Source organism: Pantherophis guttatus, chromosome 2 (assembly GCF_059756535.1).
Source record: "Pantherophis guttatus breed Tessera chromosome 2, ASM5975653v1, whole genome shotgun sequence".
NCBI lineage: Eukaryota > Metazoa > Chordata > Lepidosauria > Squamata > Colubridae > Pantherophis > Pantherophis guttatus.
The window spans coordinates 107,093,741-107,106,911 of record NC_142064.1 but is presented as its reverse complement, the minus strand read 5'-3'; the positions used below and the strand labels follow the sequence as shown (position 1 = coordinate 107,106,911).

Here is a 13,171-nt window from a genome sequence, read left to right as displayed (position 1 = left end):
CGACAAAATACCCGCCAAAACCTGTGGCACCGCCCTGAAAGGAGAAGTCGTTGAGTTCGCTCCCCGAAACCAGGGTGAGTTGGGAACTCCGGCCAACGATGACAACAGCGAGAGGGACTCCGACTCCAACACCGACGATCGGGTGAGTCACACGGAAGAACCCTTACTCATCCCCGTAGAAGTAAGGGTGCCATCCACAGGGGCCCACGCGCAAATGTTAGCCCTATTGGACTCGGGGTGCACTAGGTGTATAATTAGCCCCAAGGTGGTGGAGGAAATGGGACTGAGACTAAAAACTTTAAAAAGACCCATTGCATTCTGTCAATTAGACGGGTCGATTGCAGGAGGGGGCCCAGCTAGCTTTATGACCGAACCCCTTGAATTGAAGTTGGGGAATCATGTAGAGAATCTCAGATTTATTGTAGCCCCTGGTATGGAGAGACCCCTCGTTCTAGGACTGCCCTGGCTTCGAAAATGGAACCCACGGGTAAATTGGAAGACGGGGGTCCTGCGCATCCGCACAGCAGAACCAACTCCGGAGAAGGAAGCCCCCCCCCGAGGGACGACATAAAACCAGAAAGGGCGGCAGTAGCCATTGCCTATACTGAGGGAGAAGAGAAGATTCCAAAGGAATATTGGGATCTCAAGGAAGTCTTTAGCGAGAAGACATCGGATGCTCTGCCTCCCCACCGGGCCACCAACTGCACCATTGAAATACTCCCTGGGGTGAAGCTTCCCAAACCAAAATTTACCCCATGACACCTCGAGAATTGGGGGAATTGCAAAATTTTATTGACAAAAACCTAGAACGGGGATTCATCGAATGAGCCAAACCCAAGGTGGCGGTGCCAGTAATGTTCTGCGAAAAGAAAGATGGATCCTTTCGTTTGGTGGTCGATTATAGAAATATAAACACGATTTGCGTAGAAAATGACTACCCCCTCCCACTCATGAAGGACATGTTAACCCATTTAGGGAAGGGAAAAATTTTCACCAAACTTGATTTAAGAGAGGCATACTACCGAGTGAGAATAAAAGAGGGGGATGACTGGAAGACAGCATTTAATTGCCCACTGGGATGCTTCCAGTTTAGAGTACTCCCTTTTGGACTACAGGGAGCCCCTGCTGTATTCATGCAGTTGATCAATGAAGTATTGCATGAGCACCTGTATAAGTGTTGGTCTATTTGGATGACATTCTGGTCTATTCTGACAACATGGCCGACCATGTAAAGTTGGTGCGGACTGTCTTGAAGAAACTCAGAGCGGCTGAACTCTATGCCAAACTTTCTAAATGTGAATTCCACCAAGACAAAATCGACTATCTTGGATATCATATATCGCATGAGGGAATAGAGATGGACCCTGAAAAGGTCCGGGCAGTGCTGGAATGGGCCGCACCACGCACCCGTAAACAGTTACAGAGCTTCTTGGGGTTTGCTAACTTTTATAGACAATTTATCCCCTCGTTCGCAAAAATCGCACTACCAATTACAGACTTGCTAAAAACGAAAGGGGAAGTAAAGCCCAAACCCTCGAAACCATTAGAATGGACTATGGACTGTCAAGCCGCTTTCAAAAAATTGAAACGGCTGTTTGCGCTGAACCAGTGCTCAAACACCCAGACATGGAACAACCTTTTGTAGTACAAGCTGACGCCAGTGACGTAGCTGAAGGAGCAATACTCTTGCAAAAGAATGACAACGGGATATTACAACCCTGTGCTTACACACAGAACTATCAGAAACGGAAAGGAGATGGCCATATGGGAGAAAGAGGTGTTTGCAGTTAGATGGGCGCTGTTAACATGGAGACAATTTTTAGAAGGGGCAAAACATCCTTTCGAAGTGTGGACTGATCACAAGAATTTAGAGGCATTAAAAACACCACACAAACTATCACCAAAACAGGCTCGTTGGGCCCAACATTTCAATCATTTCAATTTCACCCTACGTTAACTTCCTGGTGGAAAGAACTTCATGGCGGACGCACTTTCCAGATTGCCGCAGTACAACAGCATCAAGAAGGAGGTGGTTCAACCTATGATCCCCTCGACACAATTGGTAACACCTGTCACTACCAGAGCGCAGGGAAAAACCGAACCAGAACTCTCGGGGGATTTACTCGAAAAATTGCGAGAAGCGCTAAAAACTGACGAGTGGTTTAAGAACCACTCGAATGAATGCACACTTCGTGACGGACTAGCTTGGGTTGGATCGAAATTGTATGTTCCGACCACATTAAGAACAACCGTATTGAAATATGCTCATGATGCCAAGGCCGCAGGACACTTTGCATTTGTCAAGACTCTACATCTTGTTAAGAGGCAATTTTGGTGGCCTGCACTTAAAAAGGACATAGAGGCATATGTGGCTAGCTGTCCAGTATGTGCCTCAGCTAAAAGACCTCCAGGAAAACCCCCTGGATTACTGCAAGGTGTGGCCAGACCGAATGCCCCATGGAAGGAAATATCTATGGATTTTATTGTGGACTTACCATAGAGTGAAGGCTGCACTGTCATTTGGGTAGTAACAGATTTGTTTTCCAAACAAGTACATTTCATCCCTTGCTCAAAGATCCCTTCAGCAAAAACCCTTGCAAAACTGTTTATTCGGCAGATTTACCGACTACATGGATCTCCAAAAAGAATAATTTCTGACAGGGGTGTGCAATTTATGTCCAGTTTCTGGAAAGAGTTTTTGAAGTTGATAGGCTCCGCCCAGGGGCTGAGTTCCAGTCACCACCCTCAGACAAATGGGGCCTGTGAAAAAACCAATGGGGTTCTAGAACAATACCTGAGGTGTTACGTAAATTACCAGCAAGACAATTGGGTAGGTTTATTGCCATTTGCAGAAGTGGCATATAATAATTCCGTACACAGTAGCACCGGATTCACTCCTTTTAAGGTCGCATCGGGCCAGGATTTCGTACCCATTCCCGAGCTACCACAAGATGATCCCCAGAATCCCTCCTTGATGGATTGGATTGAACAATTAAAGAGCACATGGGCAGTGACTCGGAAGGCATTAGATGAGGCACACTGGGCCCATAAGGTGCAAGCCGATAAGAAAAGGTCCCCAGCTCACATTTATAAAGTGGGTGATAAAGTCTATTTATCTACTAAATATTTACAGACTACCCAGAAGTAAAAAAAGCTGGGCCCTAAGTATGTAGGACCATTTCGTGTGATTAGACTGATTAATTCAGTAACAGTTGAATTGGAATTGCCAAAAACGTTGAGACGTATACATCCTGTATTTCATGTTAGTTTATTAAAACCTGAACACTCGTCTCCCCTAAGGGCTGATCAAAGCACCCCTCCAATTCCCATTCTCATAGAGGGGGAGCAACATTTTGAAGTTAAGGAAATCTTGGACTCTAGGAAACACCATGGTAAAGTCCAATATCTGATAGCCTGGAAACATTTCCCTTTGTCTCAGGCTGAATGCGTGAATAAACGGGATGTCCGAGCACCCAAGAAAATACAGCAATTCTATACCAAATACCCAGATAAACCATAATTATTGTATATATTCTGTTTCTCTCTCTTTTCCTTCCTCTTATTTAGGAATAACGTCTCTTCTGTAAGAGGGGCCGAATGTCAGCCTCAGCTTTGCCTGCTTCAGCTGCCATAAGAAACGGGGGGGGGACTAGTAAAGGGGGCGAAGGGGGGGAAGATTGCAGGAGGTGTTTTTTCCATTGTAGGAGGTGTCTTCCCAAGAAACGAAAGTGAATCTCCAAAGGGACCGGCTGACCAACTGCCCTACATTCCTGATGAATGACGTTACCAGACGTGATGCCACCTGACCTTTGGGAGACCTTTGGATTGGATGATGGTCAATGGACATGGGGGTGGGGAGAAGCTTACTAGATGCTATTTCGCGCGTTTTGCTCACTTCCAGCTTTATCTGGGTTGCGATCATTTCATATTCAGTAAAAGTACTAATCTCTTTAAAATGATTGAGTTTGGGTTTTTCTTTCCTGGATATTGAAGGAAGCATACCTGACAGTTTTTTACAAAAATAGATGAGGAATAAATATGGCAAAAAGGAAATATAGAAATTGTAAATTTAATTGAAATGACTAAACACTGTTTAAATTTGTGAACCGGCCAAATACTCTGTTCAAAGAAAATACATTGTATGTTTGCATGTGTGTTTCTAATTATTGTTATTTATTCATATTTGTTCTCTTTTATTTTCTAAAGTTTAACAATTCATTCTTTATCTTAATATCTTTATATTTGTTTGGGCTTGGCTTTCTTCCCTTTCATCTTTTTTATTGTACAGCAATCTTTCTCCTCAAACCTATCACCTCTTTCTTTTCTTTCCTTCTTACTTTCTCTTCCTCCCCTTCTTCTTCTCCTCCCTACTTCCTCTTCCTTTCTCCTTCTCCTCTTTTCCTCCCTCTCTTACCCTCACTCCTACTCTAATTTCCCTTCCCTTCCTTCATCCCTCTCTATTGCTGTATCCTTTTATGCATATGGACTACTCAGAGGGCTGAAAAAATTATTTCTGACTGGTCCTCGCACTTTTGACCAGTCCTCGAATTTACGACTGTCCTCACATTTTATGTTTTTGCCCTATCTTGTCACCATGGTGAAGAGAAGCAATTGTGAAATGAGTGATACGGTTGTTAAGAATGCTACTGTCAGGTATGCTTCCTTCAGTATCCAGGAAAGAAAAACCCAAACTCAAGCATTTTGAAGAATCTGGTACTTTTACTGAATATGAAATGATTAACAACCCAGGTAAAGCTGGAAGTGAGCAAAACGCGCGAAATGCATCTACTAAGCATCTCCCCCCCCCCTTGTCCATATATCATCAGCCAATCCAAAGGTCTTCCAAAGGTCAGGTGGCATCACGTCTGGCAGCGTCATTCATCAGGAATGTAGGGCAGTTGGTCAGCTGTCCCCTTTGAAGAATCACTTTCGTTTCTCATGAAGACACATCCTACAAGGAAAAAACAAATCTTGCATCTCCCCACCCCTCGTCCTATAACTAATCCCTCCCCTGTTTCTTATGGCAGCTGAAGCAGGCAAAAGCTGAGGCTGACAGCTACAATGGGCATAAATGATGACCAGTCATAAGTGCGAAGACCGGTCAAAAGTGCGAGGACCTGTCAGAAATCACTTTTTTCAGCCCTCTGGGTAGTCCTTTTGTGCATATGGACTACTCAGAGGGTTGAAAAAGTTATTTTTGACTGGTCCTCACACTTTTGACCAGTCCTCGAACTTACGACTGTCCTCACATTTTACGTTTTTGCCCTATCTTGTCACCATAATGAAGAGAAGCAGTTGTGAAATGAGTGACACGGTTGTTAAAAATGCCGCAACGGGCATAAATGTGAGGATGGTCAAAAGTGCGAGGACCAGTAAGAAATGACTTTTTTCAGCCCTCTGTAGTCCCTATGCAGATAGCCACGCCCACCGGTCACATGACCAGCTAGCCACGCCCACCCAGTCACATGACCAGCTAGCCACGCCCACCCAGTTACATGACCACCAAGTCACACCCCCAACTAAGCCACGCCCACAGAACCGGTTGTTAAAAAATTGAATCCCACCACTGGTGGAGAAGGATGGCAGAGGTGTGCAAGGGTGTAAGGTGGTATATAAGAGGTAGAATGCAGGGAATGTGCACAGGGGTGCATGAAAGTGGTGACACACGGGTCAGGAAGAACTGTGTGGGTGTAGAAAGTTGCATGGGATGTGCAAAAGTGCTGGGCAGGTTCTGCAAGGCATAGTAAGGATACAGGAGAAATGCATGCGGGTCAGGAAGGGTGCAGAGGAAAGTGCACAGGGAGATGTGAGTGGCTGGAACAAGCAGAGGGGCTGAGGGAAGGTACATGGGTGGGGGAGAGTTATCACAGCAACTTGTGGTATTCCCTGACCAGTTCCCCATTGACTTTCTGGGGAAGCTGCCATGGAGGATTGCAAATGGTGATGACCAGGTGCTTGACAATTGCTCATAAATGTGAATGGCTGTAGGGGTGCTGGCATGGCTGGAATTCCAAAGACCAGTTTTAACTACCATTCATTCAGTACCATTGTAACTTACAAAGGCAGAATGAATAGTCATAAGTCAAGAACCACCTGTAATGCCACTCTGTAAACTCCTGGAGCATGTCTGAGCTGAGGATGTCTTGCAGTAAGTGCCACACTATACCAGAACTGCCACTGCTCTGAAAAACAAAGGCACTATAGGCATGATTTTCAAAAATGTTAACAGTTTACTCGTTATTTGTTTGTTTGTTCAATTTTTATTTTAAGTACTTATCCTTAAATACAGTACTTAACTTAACAAGATTGCTAATATATGTAGATAGTCCTCGCTCAATTACTGGCAGTTTAACAACATTGCAAAAAAGGTACTTATTGACCCAGATTCACAATTTCAAAATTCACTCCACCTTCAGAGTCACATGATTGCATTCTGGGTGGTTAGCAACTAGCATCCATTTATGGCTGTTTGCAGCATCCCATGTTCATGTGACCACAATTTATGGTGTTTTTTGCTGGAAACCAGTGTTTGCTTCTGAGGGAAAAATGCCCTTTATAAACAATGGGTCTGCTTAACCATGTTCACTTTGTGACCATCATTTTTGCTTAACAACTACCATGAAAAAGTGTTGTAGAATTTGGTTGGTTACATAATGACCAACTTAACAACTGGCATTGAAATTTCAAGCTCAATTACAGTGCCTCCATTACTGGAAGTTTTCAAGAAGAAATTGGACAACCATTTATCCATAATATCTAGGGTCTCCTGCTTGAGCTTGGACTAGAAGGCCTGCGAGGTCCCTTCCAACCTTGTTAATCTATGCTTATGTTCCAAATGGAATGATTAATATAGGTGAACCCAAGCCAGAATGCAATTCTGTTTCACACTCACATTTTAAGTACTACCGTGTTTTCCTGAAAATAAGACCCTGTCTTATATTTTTTTGAACCCTGAAATAAGCGTTTGGCCTTATTGCCATGCACTCAAAAGCCCTATTGGGCTTATTATCAGGGGATGTCTTATTTTGGGGAAAACATGGTATGTGTTTCCCCAAAGTTGTGTTAGCATGTGTTGATGAATAATTAAAAAGAGTCATAACAGAATAGGTCCAACACATATGTCAGAAGCCACTTAATTTCTTACAGTGCAGACAGAAAAATATGTTTTTAAATATTATTTGTGAAGTGCCATAAACAGGAAATATTTTTTTCTTATGAATTGACTTACAGTAATTCCCAGATCATAAGTCACATATTTAACATTTCTTAAAATTTGGTCCCATTGATTTTGCCAAAGCTATATCTTCCAATCCCTTATTCCTTGCATCAAAATTTAATTGAATTGTTGGTTTTATTTCAAATATATGATCTCTTAAACATCCAAGTATTTCAGGTGCTTCTGAAATTGCTAAAGCATGTGGGACATATTGTTTTAATGATATATATTATTACTATATATCCCACTAAGCAGATGATTCAGGTAATTTATATTCAAAGGAGATCCTTAAAATGGCCACAGCTTATGAATTGATACAAATATTTGGGTCTTTCCCAATCCAGAATTTTCAATAAAACATCACATGCACAATGGCCAAATTGATCAATGATGCATAAAGGTGCATCAATGGTAGTTTATACACTCTGACAATGTTGGCAGTTGTTAACGAAAGCTAAGTGGATAATAAGGTGACTAATCATCTTCCTTTAGGGAGGACAGTCCTTCTTTTGTAAGTTCTGTCCTCTCTTGAAAAGTGTCCTCCTACATGTCCTCCTGTAAGGATTGCCTCTCCTTTCAATTTAAGAAAGTAAAAGCTCTTGAAACGTAATATTTCAAAAGGAACCTTTTATTAAGCAGCAGTGACAGCAATGGATTCAAAGCAACGTCTGAATACCGTTAGGCAAGACAAGTAGGATTAAAGCAGTAGAGACCCCTCCCTTAAGCCAGAATACAGATTTTAGCCAATACACAAGCAATCATCAGATGCATCTGCTTCCCGTTGTAAAGTAACAAGTTTTTTTAAAACTTCAAATTATTCTGAAGATGAAAAACAGTTAGCCACAATGGAGGGAACATTTGTATTTCATATCATAATTCACAATCAAAGTTTTCATAGTATGGATTGTACAACTAAATTATTGAAAAAGTTTCACGATGCTAAATTTTCATGCGCAGGACAAAATGCGAGGGTATTATTAAATCAGTATTTAAAAATTACTGCAACAAAATACTTACAGAAGACTTGGAAACTGCAGCATTTGTAACGATGCATCCAATCATAATGAAACTAAATTGTATCCAATACTAGTAAGATATTTTAATGTTACCAAGGGCATTCAAGTAAAAATTTTAAATTTAGAATCCATTGAGGGTGAAACTGCTGAAATTTTGTCAAACCATCTATACAGAGTAATAAATGAAAACAATTTGAAATCCAAAGTTGTTGCCCTAACAGCTGATAATACAAACACAAATTTTGGTGGGCGAAGACGCAAAGGGGTGAATAAAAGTAACCCTTGTGTATGTAAAATTACAAGATTTACTCCAAAAGAAAATACTAGGAATAGGTTGTAATGCACATATTTTTTCAAATGCAATCAACATGGCATCATGTGCCATGCCAATTGATGTAGAAGTAATAATAACTACAATTTATTTGTATTTTAGTCATTTTACAGTTCATGTGGCTACTTTAAAACAATTTTGTGAAGAAGCAAATGTTCAATACAAAAAACTTTTAGGATATTCAAAAGTTAGATGGCTTGCTCTAACACCTGCATGTTCTACAATTATTTGAGCCTCTCCATTCATATTTTTTAAGTTTAGACAAATGACCTAAAATCCAGGAATCGTTTTTCAGTAATGAAATATCTGAGATATTAATGTATTTTGTACATAATCAAGCATCTATTTTTCACAAAATGATTCAAAAGATTGAAGGTGAACACATTTCAGCTACAGAAGTTAGTCTTATTTTGAATGACTTTATCCTTCAATATAAAACTTGATTTGAAGAAAAAATTCTTCCTTTAGTTATAAAAAGAAAATAGTCATACTTAGAGGAATCAAATCTGGACATAACAGAAATGTTTATCAATGAAGTGCAGAATTTTTACCAAACATGTTTTCAATATATCGAAAAATGGTCTGAAACAAACATCACAAGAAATAACAGTTTTCAATGGTGTTTTTTGACTTCATCGCAAGTATATTGGACAGATATTGAATCTTGTGTTGAGAAATGCCAGACATTAAAATAGATGACAATTGTCTCTTTGAAGAAATTAGAAGACTGAATGTATTTTAAATTCTGAAAAATTAATACAATGGGAAAATAAACACGTTGAAATTGATAAAAGATGGGTGGAAATATTCAGCCATTTCAAAAATGAACATATTTCATGTGAAAATGTTTTATTCTTGTTCAATTTGAATTGTGCTGCCCTGGAACTAATGCAGCAGTTGAAAGGGTTTTTTCAATTGCTAATGATTTTTGGAAAAGTGAGAAATTGAGATTGAATGTTGATACTCTAGCTGCAGCAGTTGCCATAAAATTCAATATGAAGGATATTTCTTGTTCAGATATTTCTAATATATTGTTGGAAGATGATACATTGACAAAAAGTATTCATTCAATGGAAAAGTACTCATTTAAATAATAATTAATAGGCATGTAAGCATAATTACAATATAAAATGTTATTGTTACAAATGTTTTTTATTATGCATTTATCATATTATAGTGTATTCTATATTATTGTTGCAATGAATAAAATGTTTCTTTTATATACGATATTTTTTTTTCTTCAATTTATTTGTGTCCTCCTTCTCATTGTAAAAAAGTTGGTCACCTTATGGATAATATATTTTAAGTTCCAGAGATCGCGATGTCTGTTCGTGTGTGTGTGTGTGTGTGCATGTAACTAAGAGAAAGCGTATGTGAATTATGCCTATGTGTGTACATGAATGAATATATGTTAATGAAAATCTATATAAATACTGTACATATGTGCATTCTAGTCTATCACCACTAATATTTGTGTAGCTCTGCAAGGTTTGGGGGATCTGTGAAACACTCACTAGAATCAGTTTGCTGCTGATTGTAAAAACAGGCAGAATTTGATTTGAATGAGTGCCTGAGTTGTAAAAGGGGATTTAGCATTTTGAATCTATTTAAAAGGAATAATACTACTGAACTTGGAATTAAGTATGTCCCAGGAAAGCCAGGAAAAGATGCATCATTTAACAAATAGGGTACAAATGACACATAAAATTCAGCTTCAGCTTCAAAAGCAAAAGAAAGAGCTGTTGCTTGATTGCCAGATAACAAGTTTCACATTCTCTTTTCTTTGGAATTTACAGAGGCCAAGAAGACCATTTGAAAAGGGCAAATTCCTTTCTTCTCTGTCAGTTATTTTCCCTTTATTTTTGCAATGAGAACTTATACTCAAGAAGCAACTCGTGATCTTTAGGCATGAGGGCTCACATAGTGGATACTATGGAAAAGCTCTGAAGAGAATAGCTTGTTACCTTAACATATTTGGGAATAATACAATTTGAAACCCCATCTTTCTTTTAAAACTTTGCTGACTTGAAAACTTTTCTGCTGACTGGATAAATAAGAATAATACCTATAATATAAAAACAGAAAAAAATAACCAAAAAACAGTGCATGCTACCAGAAGTAAAACCCACCTAATGACTGGGTACATGATTTTGTCTGCTTAGTCTGCTCATACCATGCTACTAATCAATGGTGGGTTGCTACCGGTTTGTTCCGGATCAGGCGAACTGGTAGCGGCGACAGTGGGAGGCTCTACCCACCTGCTTCTGCACATGTGCAGAAGTGTTGTATGCGCATGAGCATGCACCCGTGAGCAAACCAGCAGCAACAGGTTTTGAAACCCACCCCTGCTACTAATGGAAGGAGGACTTACGGTGCCAATCTTGCAGAATGGAAATTTGCCATTCACAGTCATTTTGCCATTTCAGTTTTGAGTCAGATTAAGCAATACTCTCTTAATGTAATAAAGTATTCTCTTAAAATAAAATAATAAAGTTTTTTTTATTAAATAGGTCAAGATTTTTATCCAGCAGGGAAATGGGTAATAGATGTTGCGTCCGGACACTGCACACATGACAAGGATGGAACAGCCGATTGGCCTGATCAACAGCTACCAGCCGGTGGGAAATAGGCGCTTCCTGATTTGGCCAGCCGCTGACAGCTCTGCATATATAAGAGCTGTCAGTGCCTCAGAAGCCGCTCGCTCTCCAAGGTCCTCAGCACCGAGCGGGTCTGTTGTTAAGTGTTGTTGTTTAATAAACTTATAATTACCTCGCCTCGCCTCCATTCTCATACATTGTTCTCAGAACAGAACAATTTGGTGACGAAGATGGGATTTTTGTGAGGAGGTAGGTTGAGCGGCAGCCACCAAAGGGCTGAGATAGTGAGCTGGTCACAGCTATGAGAAGTTGAAAGAAGCTGACAGACAGACAAGGGATCACGAACATGGCCACCCTCTCGACATTCACACCTTTCAATCAAGCAGCAGAAACCTGGGACTCATTCTTAAATCGTTTCCACTGTTTCCTGACTGCCAATGACTATGTTGTGGCCCACCACCGGCCTGCGCGGATCGTGCCTGATCGCAACGACGAGGAGGCTGGTGTGGTGTCACGCCAGCAGCCTGCGCAACCGGCGCTCGTGTCGGACAGTGAGGAGGCCGAAGAGGATGTAATGCTAGAGGCAGAGACTCAGCCAGGGCCTTCAGAACCTCCAGAGGCTCCTTCCAGTGGAGAGAGCGAAGTGGAGGAGCCTCTCCTCAATGCTCGGGCATGCAGGGCTGCCAAAAGGCAGGAGTGGCTACTCAGGAGGAGGAGGAGGTCTACTCGAGAGTAGGGCTTGAGGATAATTGGCCACTCCCTTAGCCTATTTAAGTCACACGCAGCTAGTGCTTTCTTGCTAGAAACAACGTCTCATTACTACAGAGCATCTTGGAGAGTGAGCAATTTCTCATATCTGGTTTTCTGGGCTGGTTGCCAACCTTTGTCGGACTTTGTTCTTAATAACTTTGATAAGGACCCTTTGCACAGGAAGCCTGCATTCTTGAAAGGGGTTTGTTTGGAATTAAACAGTGTTTGCAAAGCTTGGTGTTTGTCACATTCTCTGGAAATCCGAAGCTGGGGCAGAAACAGACTATAAAGGTTTGCCAGGGGTCAGGAAATTAGCTGTGTTCTTAAGTGTCTGCAGGCATGACATGTTTGAGACAGCCCGGGCACTCCTGGCACCTCAGACAGTCCACGATGTGCAATGGGAAGACTTGTTAGACACTTTGAAGGGGCACTATGCGCCCTTACCATCTAGAGTTGCCAGACGCTACGTGTTCAGGCTGAGGGGGAACTATCAGTCAATACAGGGCAGCATTAAGAAGTGCTGCCCTGTATTGTGATTTCAGGGATTACTTAGAAGATCTCCTCCTGAACCAGCTAATTTGTGGGGTCAGGGATATCTGATTGCAGCATAGGTTATTAGCTAGAATGGCTATTATGCTGCAAACTGCAATAGATGAGGCTAGAGCCTCTGAATTATCCTCAAAATTAGCCACTGAGATAAGGAAAAACCTTAGCAGCAGCCCGTCTGGTAACCGGGAAGCATCCTTGGTGCAGTAGGAGGAGGTCAACTCAGATCAGTTGTCAGAAGACGAGAAGGATGTCAGTCACCTCCAAAGGTCTCAAAAGAAAAGCTGGGGCCCAGAAAAGAAAAAGATACAAGCCCCGTGCATAGGTTGTGGATGAAATCATCCCCATTCTGCATGCAGGTTTAAGAACACAGACTGCAGGAGATGTGGGAGAAAAGGCCACCTCACCCAAAAAGGCCACGGGTCTGTAAGGCAAGCCAGCCAGCTCCTAATAATTTATCCAGACCCAGTCTAGAATACCGGCCCCGAAACAGACAGACTAGAATAGAGGAAGAATGTTTCACTATTTACAGGGGGTTTTGTCACCCCAAAACAATCATAGGTCAGGCCAATGTGAACTTGAGGAAAAAATTTTTCCTCACAATTCTCATTGAGGGGCAACCCTGTAAAATGGAACTGGACACGGGATCCTCCATGTCTCTTGTTTCGTGGAGCACTATTAAACAATTGGTGCCCTCCTTGTCAAAGAGGCGTTT

General features: G+C 41.3%; 1 long non-coding RNA gene across 1 annotated transcript in view; it reads left to right on the top strand.

Annotated features, from left to right (window-relative positions):
- LOC148115242 (uncharacterized) overlaps window positions 1-11,336 on the top strand; it is a 62,514-nt gene extending 51,178 nt beyond the window's left edge. The window contains exon 6 of the long non-coding RNA XR_015732768.1: window positions 11,074-11,336. This is a non-coding gene — a long non-coding RNA (uncharacterized LOC148115242). The remainder of the gene's footprint in view (window positions 1-11,073) is intronic.
- Window positions 11,337-13,171: the final 1,835 nt, after the last annotated feature.